This window comes from Cnephaeus nilssonii, assembly GCF_951640355.1.
Source record: "Cnephaeus nilssonii genome assembly, chromosome: 14".
In the NCBI taxonomy this organism is placed as follows: Eukaryota; Metazoa; Chordata; class Mammalia; order Chiroptera; family Vespertilionidae; genus Cnephaeus; species Cnephaeus nilssonii.
This window is the reverse complement of record NC_137085.1, coordinates 6948918-6963410: the sequence shown is the minus strand read 5'-3', so window position 1 is coordinate 6963410 and position 14493 is coordinate 6948918.

Below are 14493 nucleotides of genomic sequence, written 5' to 3'. Positions count from 1 at the left end.
ACCAGAGGGAGGGCCTCTGTTCCGGCTGCTGGTTTCCCTGCCTCTCCGTATCACAGCTGAAACAGGCCAAAAGCAAGCAGTGCAAAAGCAGCAGCTGATAGATCTCACTCCACTAAAATGTAAAACGTCTAAATGACAACAGACACCATAAACAAGCTGAACACAGGCGGTAGCCTGGGAGAAAATATTTGCAATTTATATAACAGATAAGGGATTAGCATCCAAAATATATAAAGAATTCTAACAAATCAATAAGAAAAAGACAAATGACCCAATAGAACACTCAGCAAATACTAAAATCAGTCGATTTATGGAAAAGGAAATTCAAATGGCCAATAAACTTGAGGAATGTTCCGTTTCACTAGTAATCAAGGAAATAAAACATTAAATTACCGTGAACTCTATGTCACTCATCCGATTGGCGCGCACACAAAAATTAAAGTTTGATGTTAAATGTTAGTGAGGGACTCTTGGATTCTGCTGGTGACGATGCAAATGGGGACCACCGCTTTGAAGGACAACAAACCCACCTGCTAGTATCTCCCCTAGAGAAAATGTGTGTGTGTGTGTGCACAAGGAGGTTTGTGTAAGCACGCTGACTGCAGTATTATTGTTCAGAAGAGCAAAAGAATGGAGCAAACCTAAATGCCCATCAGCAGGGGGTTAGCTACATAAACCATAGCATGGCCATACCATGTAGCACCAGGCAATTGTTCAAAAGAATAAGGTAAATCCATGCCATGACATGAAGAAATATTGTTGCGTGAATAAAACAAGTGGCAAAATGAACATAAAGCAGGACAACTTTTTACGGATAGACACGGAGAAACAGAAACACGCGCAATACTTTTTAAAAATTTATAGGTACAAATGTAGCAAACTATTAGAAAGGATGATTCGAAGGGGAATCGGAGTAGCAACCTGTGAGAGGGTTGGGAAGGACCTCATAGCGGGGAGCGGGTGAGAGCGGGTGGGAGAAGTGGTAGGTAAGTGGGATAGTGGGAAGGAGTCAAAGAGGACCTCGCTTTATGGTTGTTATTTCTGTGTTGTTGTTTTTTACAGAAGAGAGAAAGGAGAAGGTATTTAGGGGCTGCTTGTGCAATAAAGAGTGAATTATTTATAAAGAGAAAAACAGGCTGTCTGGCTTATGACTCCCCTCCCCACTCACAGACCAGGGGAACCAGCAGCACACGCACATCCCCACCGCCGATGGGCAATCATTCTTCAGGTGCAAGGGCGGGCAGAGCGGGTGCTTCAGGATAAGCTAACACCTCTACCTATGAACGATCATGCCCTCGTGATCCCAGCATCCGGACATTAGGTCAGCGGGAAGGATGGACTTCCAGACACTGAGCGATCGCTGCCACGGGGCCCAGAGCTAGACCACCAGCCAGGGCCGGGAGGCCTGGGAGGGCCACAGTCTTTCTGAGGAAACAGCCAGGTCCGAGCTGAGCTGAGGTTGTGGTGGGTGCGGGGACATGGCCTGGGCCTGCAGGGCCGATTCACAGGCAGGAGACTCTGCCGTCACAGTCACGCTCAGGAGAGCCATGAGCTTGGCTTAGGGCTTTGCTGTTGCCATTTTGAAACCTGAATACTGTGTTTAAGTTGAGGTATAATTGGCATACAGCGTTATGTTAGTATCAGGGGTGCAGCATGAGCCGGTATTTGTGTAAAGAATTCTATTTTTGAACTTGTGTTTTGTAGGTTAAGGCCAATGGGTTGATGAGCGTGCACGTGAGCAGGGGAGACATGCGCAGTATGCCAGCCGCTGCTCCTTGCCTCCCCTTTGGTGCATTGTGTTTGCAATGCCCCAGGAGCACGGAATTCCAGGGGATCCCCGATGCCTGGGAATCCAGTCAGACTCAAAGCAATTAGAAGGTACGTGTGTCGTTTTACCAGCTCAGTGGGGGTGCCCACAGCCCCAAGCGGCCACACTTTTCCTTCAAATAAGAATTTGCTTGGGCGCTAGCCGGTTTCGCTCAGTGGACAGAGCATCGGGCTGCGGACTGAAGGGTCCCCGGTTCAATTTCGGTTAAGGGCACATGCTGGGTTGTAGGCTCAATCCCCAGTAGGGGGCATGCAGGAGGCAGCTGGTCAATGATTCTCTTTAATCATTGATGTTTCTATCTATTTCTCCCTCTCCCTTCCTCTCTAAAATCGATAAAAATATATATTTTAAAAAGTGTGTGTGTGTGTGTATGTGTGTGTGTGTGTTTTAAAGAATTTGCTTGGGAAATAGAAGGCAAAAGTATCCTAAGAAACATGAGCTACCAAGCAACCATGTCTTTCTTATTCGTGCTACTTCCTGGGATTAGCCAAGCGCCCAGGTTGAGAGCCATGATGTGGGAGGGAAGGAAAAGCTCGGCCGTCAGAGTTCCTTTCCCTCCAGCCCCTCCTGCTCATCAGTAAGCTACAGGTAGACCGTGGAGGAGAAAGTGCATATGTCAGGGAGTCAAATAGAAAGAGTTGAGCTCATTTTCTGCAGCATTCCTGCTGTTCTGGTAGGAATGAAATACGTGTCTAGCAGGTACAAAATATGCGTGCTTTCTGGGGATTCCACCTACGAGTTAAATGCTCTTATATTTGCATTTAAAACTGGCATTGCAAAATATAAAGTAAAATTCATATTTGCATTATTTCTTTACTTAGAGTGGCATTAAATAGCAAATAAGAATACTATGATAAGTAGAGAGGGAAGCCACTGAATAAAGGAAAAAACTTTCTCTTTTAATATTTTTTATTGCACTTTTCCTCCTGCGTTTTGAACAAGGGGGCCTATGTTTTCATTTTGCACTGGGCCCACAAATGATGTTGCCGGTCCCTGAGTGCAGGGTTTTGCCTCACACCTCAAGACCCAAGGACATTCTGTGCCCACAGGAAAGCACTGTGGCTCACTTTCTCCTGGACCAAGCGTTTGACCTCTTTGGCAGGTTGGCCCTGTCTCTGATCTGCTGGCAGATTGCTCCATGGTTCAGAGCTAGGCTTGGGCCAGGCCGCCTTGATTCAAGTATCAGCTCAGGCTGCCTGTGTGATCTCAGGCAAATCACTTGACCTCTTTCCCCTTTTCACCATCTCTTGAACAGGGATTTTGATAACAGCACTGACCTTGAAGGAGAGGATTGAGAAAGATAGGTGAATTAATGCCTGCCAAGTGTTTGGAGCAGCCCTTGGAACTTACAGTTGTGTGAGCCATTCTACACTAATAAAAGAGTAAGATGCAAATTGACCGTACCTTCGTGACACCCACCAGCCAATCAGGAGTGAGTATGCAAATTAACACAACAAAGATGGTGGGTTAATTTGCATACATAGGTGCCAAGCAGCCAGGGGCAGGGCGGGATGCTTGTGTCATTGCCATGGCGACGACACAGGCGTTCCACTCCTCCCCAGCCGCTCTGGGCCTCCGTGCAGCGTGGGAAGGCAGAAAGGTGGCTCTGGGCAGGAGCAAAAAGGTGGCTCTGGCCAGAGCAAAGACGGTGCCGGCAGCCAGGGGAAGGAAGGCCCATTCTTGCACGAATCTTCGTGCATCGGGCCTCTAGTCTCTTATAGCACTTTTCACGATTTCACTGTCCAGTCAAGGAAGTCCCTGGGTGCCTTCTCCTCTTGCTGGGAGACTGGACAAAACTCAGTCTCTGAGGAGGAAGGTTCTTTGGGGAATGGGGTTCACCAGCAGGCCCCAGGCTTCGGGTCTGTGCATGTGGGGGCTCAGTGCAAGGCTGGGAAGGAGGCGGTGGGTTGTGTTCCCAGGTCTGTCTGAGTCGGCTAGGGCTGCCTTGCAACATACCACAGGTGGTGGCTTAAAAGCAGAATTGTATTGTCTCCCCGTTCTGGAGGCTGGAAATCTGAGCTCAAGGTGTCGGCAGAGTTGACTTCTGCTGAGGCCTCTCTCCTCAGCATGGAGATGACCGTCTTCTGCCTGTGTCCTCACAGGGTCATCCCTGTGTGTGTCTGGGTCCTAAAAGGACACCCATCATAATGGATTAGGGCCCAACCTTATGACCTTAATTTCCCCTTCAAACGAAATTTATCTCCAAGTACAGTCACAGTCTGAGGTGCTGGGGGTTAGGCCTTCAACATGTGGATTTCAGGGGGACACAGTCCAGCCCAGTATCTGTGAGCATATGGCTGTTCTGTGGGTCCCTGTGACCACATGATTGCACATCTGTGTTTCTGTGTCTATGTCTCTGTTCTTTAGTGTCTGACCTTTGGGGACTTTGTCCTTTGAGTAATACAGGGGTTTGTGGGAATCAGCGTGCCTGTGTTCATGAGACCCCAACCATGTTCTGTGTGGACCTGATAGTGCCATGTGTCTAAGTGGGTCTGTAATCCAGGACGTCACAGTCTGGGAAGGGTCGGAGGCCAGGGGGAGGGGGCAGGGGGAGAGCTGTAGGAATGGGATCTGCTCACCTCTGGGTCTCCGTGCACGTGGGTCATCTGTTGTGTGTGTGTGTGTGTGTGTGTGTGTGTGTAGATCTGAAATCTGACCAGACATGTGGCTGGAAGGCAGGATTTGAAAGGAGAGGGGAAGGATCATATTAACTTGAGACTTGAAAGAAGACAGTGTGTTTACAAAAGTGGAAGAACAGCGGGTTAAACATATGTTGGCGATGATGGCGAGAGGACGGCAGCTGAGGCTGGACTGGCTCCGGTGTGAATTCTGTGGCATGTTGGTGTCTTTAAAACTGTCACAAAACCAGATACAGGATCAAAACAATGGGACTGAGCGGAATCCGCCGTGGGGGCAGGGAGAGGAGGAAGCAACAGGGGCTGGGAGGCGGCGGCATCCTGAAGGCCGCTTTGTCTCAGCCCCTGGTCTCTGAGGCCGAGCACACAGGGCACACAGCCCGGCCTCCAACACTGAACTTTGTCTCACTCTCCACCCACTTCCCAGCTGAAACGAGCCCACACCCTGAGCCCTGGAACACTGGGGTGGGAGTGCCCCTCGCACACACAGCTCCGGCTCAGGCTGGGCTCTGTGCCTCACATGCATTTTCTCTGTTCCTCCCTACAAGTCTGCAAGAAGGCAAATGATTATCTCCACTGAGTTGAGAAAATTGAGACCCAGGGAGACGCAGGGCCTTGGTCAAGGCTACAGCAGCTGGGATTGGAACGGAGGCCTGCTGACTCACTCTTGGGATTCTTGGGATGGTGTTTGGTTAAAAAATAATGAACAAACGAATGAATGAATGAATGAATGAATGATAAAATATTCCTGTGCTTTGAGGTAGAGTCTCTGCTCAGGCCCTAGTTAATACCCAGAAGGTCAGTAGGTAACCCTTACTTCCTCCTCCACACCTATCTGTCCTGCAATAAAGGGGCTGATCACTTGGAAAGTCAACTTTTTTTGGAAAGTCAGTGGCAGTCAACAGACGGTGGACACTGGTGGGAGCAGACTTCTGCTTGGGAAACAAACAGGAAAGGGATGGCCAGGACAGAGATTCTCTTGTCCCCCGCCAGTCCTCTGACATGCAGACACTAGGTGCCCGCATTGGTTTGGCTCAGCTGCGGACCTGGGTTCGAATATCAGCCCGGCCCCCACACTAGCCGACTTTCCTTACACTCCTTGCTTTATGTTTCATTCCTCCTTTAATTTCATTGAACAGGTTGAAATGCACAGCTCTTTCCGGTGGTTCTTTCATCTCAGGTCTTGGGGTACAAATGGCCCCTTGGATGTACCCCCAGGGTCTTTGTCTTGGTGGCTTGTTTCCTTGAGTGCTTTGTCATTGTTGTCCCCAAACTCGCACTAAGGAGCGCTCATTTCCCTGGGAGTCCCCCGTGCCCGGTTGGATCCATAGAACCGTGGGAAGCTTGCCTCCACTGGGCACCCCAAGGTCTTTCTCTGGTCCCAGGTGAGGTTGCTGATTAATTCTCAGGGTCGGTCTCCATGGCTCCAGGCTTGACGCTGGAGCAGGTGCAGCCCCGGACCCCTGTTTTCTTTTCTACTCTTGGCCCAGGCGAATGGCAAGTCCATTTGGCCTCTTTGGTAGACCAGTGGGCAGAATCCCTCTCCCCCCGCCTATAAATTTTGATGGGTAGATTTCTGTCTTTATCGGTAAGAATGGTACTTGCTAGTTATCATGACGATGTCTTCTTGAACCCGCCATCATCTGGAAATGTCCTTGTACAAGCTCCTTTTTCCCTTTCCGATTCCCACGTCTGTGCTGTCTGTTCTAAGTAGTGCTGTGTAGCCTTATTTGCAGCCTGATTCTTCCACACAGATTTTTTTTTTTTTTTTTTTGAGGGTGAAAGTCCCTTGTAACCGTGGCTTTGGCTCACAATCTACACGTTTTGATAAGGAGTGTTTTCCAACCCGAGCATCCTAATGACCCTTCATTGATTTACATGCGCTTTGTTTACTTTCCGAGGTTTCCTTTTTCTTCTTTATCTTTTGTCAGTGCTAACAGACTTTCAGAGTGGATAGTAATGAGAAAGGACAACGACGGGTGTCTAGAGATGGTTTATTTAAGTTGCATGCTTAAATAAATGACAGTGCTGATGGTCAGCACACAGGCAGGAATCATGTGGCCAGGTCGGTCCCCTGCCCCAGGCCTGACTTAGTCATGTCACTTGGATGTTCCAGCTCCGCCAAAGGTCATGGGGCCGCTGGCTGCTCATGGGGCATCGGTGGCATGAGAACCCTGGGCTGAGTTGTCCTGGTGTCTCTGTCTCTTAACAAGCACTTCCCTGGGGCCCTGGCTTTGTGCACAAAGTTCAGTTCCAACCCACTGCGTTCACAGGACCAGCTGCTCCCCAGCCCAGGGAGCTCCTCCACCTCAGGTCCTGCTCATCTGCCCACCATCAAGTTGCCTCTTCATCTGGTACCTGGGGCGTCTTCTTTCTTGGCTTTGAATTCGGCTATGCATTTACATTCTGGGGTTATATTTTATCTAGTATTTGATATGTTTAGAATAGGATAAGGGATTTCCCACATTGCCTTAACGTACCACATTAACTAGAAGTTTCTTTTTAAAAAAATATATTTTTATTGATTTCAGACAGGAAGGGAGAGAGAGAGAGAGAGAGAGAGAGAGAGAGAAACATCAATGATGAGAGAGAATCATTAATCAGCTGCCCCCTGCACAGCCCCTACTGGGGATCGAGCCTGCAATCTGGGCATGTGCTCTGACTGGAAATCTCACTGTGACCTCCTGGTTCATAGGTGGATGCTCAACCACTGAGCCACACCAGGTGGGCTAACTAGAAGTTTCTGGCATGATTAGCTATTATATACCTTTGAGCAAGATACTTCAACTTCTCTGAATCTCAGTTTCTTCATCTATAAAATAAGTAGGCCCTATGCTAGGAACATCTACAGAATAGGTTGTTATGAGGATTATGTGAGACAGGTACACAAAGAATTTGGCATATATGGTGCCTGGGACATAGTAAGTGTCCAATAAATGGTAGGTGTTATCATTTCTGATCCTATTTTGCATATAGAGATCTGGGGCTCAGAGAGATTAAGTAACTTGCCTAAAGTCACACAGCTGATCGGTGGAATAAGCCCCCTATGTTTGAGTCTTCCCAGTCCAGGAGCCAGACATGTGAGTGAGTAGGTCTTTAGAATAACCCAGGCCCCAGCCACCATCTGAATGTATGCTCATGAGACACCCCAAGTGAGAAGTGTCTAGCAGAACTGAGTCAACCCCCAGATTCATGAACAAAGTAAATGATTGCTCTTATTATAAGTCACTGTGGGAAGCAGTGGATAACAGGAACACTGTCCCATTGCTTACTAAGCACAGTTAACTCTTTGGGCAGACAGAAGAGACAGCGCTGTGTCATTTGTTCACTCATCCACTTACACAACAACTGCAGATCTTTTGAGCCTCAACTGTGCCCCAGGCTTTTCACCAGGCACTGGGGATTCAGGTAAACAAGACAGGCAAGATGGGAAACAAACAAACAATTAAATAAAAAAGGAAATACCTGGTAGTGATAAATGCCGGGATGAAAATAAAACATGATGAGACAGAGTGACAAATGGAGACTTTTCAACCTAGGTGATGAAGGAAGGTTTCTCTGAGGCAGTTAAGTTGAGATGAATGTCAAGAGGGGGTAAGATCTGGCAGTAGAATTTGCAGGTAGAAAGAATCACCAGTGGAAATGCCCATGGTGTGAATGATCTCGGTGTGTTTGGGCATCCTTCAGTGGCTGGTGTGCCTAGAACACAGTGAATGTGGGGACAAGGGACAGGAGAGGAATGCCACGAGATAGGCAGGGGTACAACTGGTAGGGCTTTGTAGGCCAAGGAAAATATTTTGGATCCTTTTCTGAATGCATTGGGAAGGCACTGGTGGGTATTTTAGCAAGGGTGTTTGTCAGTCAGAATAGGATAGGCTATGCTGCAGTAACAAATAAGCACTCAAATCTCAGTGGCTTTCCACAAGAGAAGTTTATTTCTCTCTTATGTCACAGCTTACTGTGTGTCTGGAGGATTTCCTCTAAACAACTAAGGAACTCAGCCTGTCTCCATCTTGTAGCTCCATCATCTTGTGGCTTCAAGTTCATCCTGATGTTATCTCCCTGGGGACAGGTGGGAGGAAAGAAGAGAATGGGGAAGGCACACCAGATACTTATCCACCTGGAAGTAATACACATCACTCTGCTCATAGCCCATTGGTCAGAACTAGTCACATGGTCAAGCTAACCACAGAGGCAACTGGGAAATGTAAATGGGCACACAGATACTTGGTGAGCCCCAGCAGTCTCTACCATAGATAGTAAAAGAATCTGATCTATATTTCAAATTGGCACTCTGGTTACTGTGTGAGAAATGTGAATCATGGCAGCAGTAAGGTGGGAATCCCAGCTGTGACTAGGCTCTGAAATTATAACCCAACTCCTTCCCCTTGGAATTTGTCACTTGTGGCTTTATGTGTTTGTTTATTTATTTATTTAATGTGTTTTTATTGATTTCGGAAAGAGGAAGGGAGAGAGAGGGGGGGATAGAAACATCAATGATGAGAGAGAATCATTGATCGGCTGCCTCCTACATGCTCCCTATTAGGGATGGTGTCGGCAACCTGGGCATGTGCTCTGACCAGGAATTGAATCGTGACCTCCTGGTTCATGGGTTGATGCTCAACCACTAAGCCACATCGGCCAGGCTCACTTGTGGCTTCAAATGTTATGCAAATTTTACCTCTTGGACCAAAAAGCACAGAAAGTTGTATCCTGGAGGGACGCTCGGGCCAAAACTGGGGTCCAGAGTTCAGAACCAAATGTTTAATCAGGGAGGCCCTGATTCCCAGATTTTGGGATCTTGGATTGGTAAATTACAAAAATAATTTAGAAACTAACCAAGAGCGATTTTTTTTTTTTTTTTGGTCTCAGAAGCCTATACTGTCATCATTATTTCATAGAATAAAGGAAATATTTTTTAAATATATGTTATTGATTTTTTACAGAGAGAAAGGTAGAGGGATAGAGAGCTAGAAACATGAATGAGAGAGAACCATCGACCAGCTGCCTCCTGCACACCCCCCACTGGGGATGTGCCCGCAACCAATGTACATGCCCTTGACCGGAATTGAACCTGGGACCCTTGAGTCCGCAGACCGACGCTCTATCTACTGAGCCAAACCGGTTTCGGCCCAAAGGAAATCTTAATATTTATAAGCCAGAAGGAAATAATAGCACAATAAAGAACATTTCTTTCATAGAAAAGACAGTTGGCAGCTTTTCACCCACACAGACACATACACACACATGCACCAAGCACATGCATGACACGTTAGTTGGGTATACATGGATACTATATGTTAATTGGCTTCCTGGAATTGCCCAGGAGAATCTTTTATCATCATTAAGTAAGTGTGCTGTGCCATGACCCACTGTGGACCTGTTCAGAGTTGCATGGGTAAGAAGCTACTTGAGGCAAATGACCACTTTTCATTCAAAAAACACCCTCGAAAGGTTCAAGTTGGGTGTCACATTTGAAATCACTGCTCGTCTTCTTTTACTGTGATACGTTAATGCTCACATCATGTAGCCATGCACGTCGCTCTCAATTGGTAGTCTCACAGGCCTCTTATTGTAATAACTGCTTACCTGTTGGAGGTGTCTTTCCCCTCCGGGCCCCTAAAATTAATTTGGGGCTCACCATGTGGCTTACATTTTGAGCCAGAGCATTCCAGACATTCCCCACACACTCACTACGTCCAGCCATCTTCCTGTGAGGTGGTAGCGTGCAGATGGAAATGCAATTCTGCTTCTACAATGCTACCTTGTCCTTAGTTTTCTCGTCTTCCTATTTGTGTTTCCTGTCTCATTGTCAAGGCCTGGCCCATGAACTGGTACGTGGAGGTTACACGACTGGGTGGACAGCAGCAGCCAAGGTCCAGAGACAAACACATAGGCTTAGGAACCAGGCTGCTGAGAGCCAAGGGCGGCCATATGGGCAAAGGCCGGGAGTCGGGGTGAATGCTGGAGGAGCAGGCAATGCATTGGGGATTGGTGACAGGCTCTGGAGGGACCTGGAGAGTGAGCTGGGGGCACCTACAGAACCCTGGTCAGGACCTGAGGAGCTGGCCAGATTCCACCTGCTTCTCCAGTCTTACTTCACCTGGCCCCCCCAGTCAGGCTCACCTCCCTGTCATCTCCATGGAAGCTCCCCTCCTATTTTTGTGTCCTTGGTGCTTGTCCTTTCCACCCGGAGCACCTCCTTCCTGTGCCCAACCCCACCGTTTCCTGCCTGGCCCACTTGTATGCATCCTCCCAATGGAGCATGCTCTGCCTTCCCCCACAGATCAAAATGAACTGGCACTCGGTAGAGGCACCTCCTTTGCCATCCTCAGCCTTGAGGCTGACGTATGGATGTGATGCATAAGAGAAAAAGGGGAGCCAAAGATGGCGCCCAGGTGTTTGGCTGAGCAGCTGGAAAGCACGTGTTTCCAGTAGATGAGACGGAGAAGACAGGGGGAGGAGCGGGTGTGGAAGAGATGCTCAGGAGCTGAATTCCAGATGTGTTATATTGGAGATGCCCACCAGCAATTCAAGGGCATGTCAGGTAGGCCAGTGGATATATGCATTTGGAGTTCAGGGAAAATCCAGGCTAGGGACATAAATTTGGGAGTCACCAGTACAACTGCCATTGAGAACTGACATTGTTCATTCATTCAAGAGAAAAGGAAACAGCTTTTCTTCAATGCCTTCATTTAAAAAAAAATTTCGTTGAAGTTGACACATAATATTGTATTAGTTTCAGGTGTATAACCCACTGATTAGACATTATAGAACATACTAAGTGATCATTCCTGTAAATCTAGTGCCCACCTGATACCGTACATAGTTATTACAATATTATTGCCTATATTCCCTGTGCTGCATTTTACATCCCTGTGACTATTCTATTACTATCGATTTGTATTTCTTAATCCCTTCACTTTTTTCACCCATCCCCCCAAGCCCCTCTCATCAGGAAACTGTCAGATCAGAAACTCTCCAGACCACAGACAAGTTCTATGTAGCTGGCAAGGCTGACAACTGATGAGTCTGTTTCTGTTCTGCTTGTTTATTTATTTTTTTTAGATTCCACATAGAAGTGAAATCATATGGCATTTGTCCTCCTCTGCCTCATTGCTCTCAGCACAATACCCTCTAGGTCCATCCATGGTGTTGCAGATGGCAAGATTTCTTTCTTTTTCACGGCTGAGTCATATTCCATTGTATATATGCACCATTGCTTCTTTATCCACTCATCCTTTGATGGACACTTAGGTTGCTTCCATATCTTGGCTATTGTAAGCGATACTGCAGTGAATGTATGGACGTATGTCTTCAATGCCTTCTTTGTGCCATCTCTCGGGTCAAGCTCCTCTTGATTGAAGAGGCTATGGAAAGAATTGCATTGTGGGTCTGTCATTATGTGGTGCCTCCTTGTAAGAGAAGCAATCCTGCACGTGGTTATGGTTTCTTAGTTTCAACAGCACTGTTTGTGGTTGTTCAGTGTTTATTTTTCACATCCTTCCAGTCAACCTCTTGTGAAAAGGAGCCAGCCACATGTATGCACCTGCCCCACAACACGTTCATCCCACCTGCTTGCCTCCTGCTCCCGCAAGCATCCGTGTTCAATCTGAGAGCACAGATCAGATCAGAAACTCTCCAGACCACAGGCAAGTTCTGTGTAGCTGGCAAGGCTGACAACTGATGAAATTTTACCCTCGCTCTCCCAAGGCAGAGTCAGTCCGTTCCGGGTCCCGCAGATCAATACCAGAACACAACCCTAGGAGTAAGGATTGAGAGGCCCCCGAAGGAGGACAAAAGTGAGTGGTGGAGAGCTCGGGTTCAGGAAGCGGCCCGAGTTGGTCCTTGACCTGCATGGGTGAGACCTAGTAAGCAGCGAGGACCTGCTCTTCAAACTGTGGCCACACTTACCTACTTTCTTAACTTCCTTCCTCCCTGATAAGGAAACTAATTTTTTTGAATTTTCTTTTTTCTTTTTTTCAGCTTTATCTATACTAATAAAAGGGTAACATGCTAATTAGACTGGACATATTATGGACATCCTTCTGGATGTCCCTCCGGACAAAGCCATGGTGGCAGGGGCTGAGGCAGAGGCGGTTAGGGGCCATTAGGCTGGCAGGGGATAGCAGTTAGGGGCGATCAGGCCAGCAGGCAGAGTGGTTAGGAGCAATCAGGCAGGCAGGCAGGTGAGCGGTTAGGAGCCAGTGGTCCCGGATTGTGAGAGGGCTGTCTGACTGCCTGTAAACCGGTTTACTGGCAGTCGGACATCCCCTGAGGGGTCCCAGATTGAAGAGGGTGCAGGCCAGGCTGAGGGACAACCCCCCTCCCCCCCCCCCCCCCCGTATGCACAAATTTTGTGCACCAGGCCTCTAGTTAATATAGTATAATTGACATACAACATTGTGTAAGTTTAGGGTATGCAACATGATGATCTTACACTATTGTGAAATGATTACCACAATAAGGTTAGTTAACACATCCATCACCTTACATAGTTACATTTTTTAATTTTTTTGTGGTAAGAACTTTTAAGATCTACTCTCTTAGCAACTTTCAAATATACAATATAGAACTGTTAACTATAGTCACCATGCTGTACATTACATCCCCAGAACCTATTCATCTTATAATGGGAAACTTATACCCTCTGATTACCCTCACCCACCTCCCCACATTCCCCTCACCCCCACTCCTGGCAACTGCCATCTACTCTCTGTTTCTGTGAGTTTGGTTTTTGTAGATTCCACATATAAGTGAGTTCATGCAGCATTTGTCTCTCTTTGTCTGACTTATTTCAACTTAGGATAATGTCCTCAAGGTTCATCCATGTTGTCACAAATGGCAGGATTTCCTTTCTTTTTATGGCGGAATAATATTCTGTTGTATCTCTGTCCCACACTTTCTTTATCCATTCACCCATCAACAGTCACTCGGTTGTTTCCGTGGCTGGGCTATTGTAAATAATGCCTCAGTGAACAGGGGAGTGCACATATTCCTTCCGACATATACCCAGAAGAGGAATAGCTGGGTCACAGGGAGTCCTATTTTCAAGTGTTTGAGGAACCTCCACATTATTGCCCAAGGGAACGGGGATTTGTATTGGCCTGACAATATAGCCAGCCTCAGGAGGTGGCCATCATTGATAAAGCCAATTTCCTAGCCTCCCTTGCAGTTAGGAGTGGCCATGTTACCCATTTCTGGCCCATGTGATCTGAGCAGGTCTGCTGGGACGTTTCTGGGAGAGGTTTTCCTTCCCACCCAATCTCCTGCTATGGGAGAGGAGGCCATGACTCTGAGGCTGGAGGAGCCATCTGTGCCCACGAGGCAACCAAAGTAAACATAAAAGACAACCATCCTGAGGATGCCAGCAAAGGGTGGAAGACATGTGTTCTGAGTGTCTTCATTCTCCTATAACAAGAAGACTGAGGTAGATGACGGCTGGCCTGTCAAATCAATGCCCACTGCTCAAGCCACTGCTGTTGGGTGTTCTGTTACTTGCATCCAAATTTCTAAGCTATGTGGATATAGATATGCTGAAAGAGAAAACAAAGTCTCTATCTTCCCCACAGATATAGCTGCCATTAAACTGTTGATGTTGTTATACATTTTCCCAAGTATTTTATGCATATATTAGTACATATACATAACCACAATTAAGTATAAAATTAATGGGCTGGTAGAATCAATACATTCTCTTCTTTAGCTTGCCTTTTTACTTAACAAAATACCATGGTATATTTCTATGTCACTTTTTTAAATGACTCAGTCTTCTAGTGCTAGACCTTTAGGATATATTCAATATTTTCCCATTATCAGCAATGCTGAAATAATTATCCCTGAACATACATTTGTGTGCACTTTTCTGATTGTTTACTTTGGATAGTTATTAGACATGGGCAAAGGGTATGCACATATTAAGGGTTGACGCATCTATCTATTAAGCAGACTTTTACTGAAGGGGCTAGTCTGTGTGGCCCATTTATGCTTAATGGACAGATATACCTTGGCGGAGCTTTTAGTCTGGTG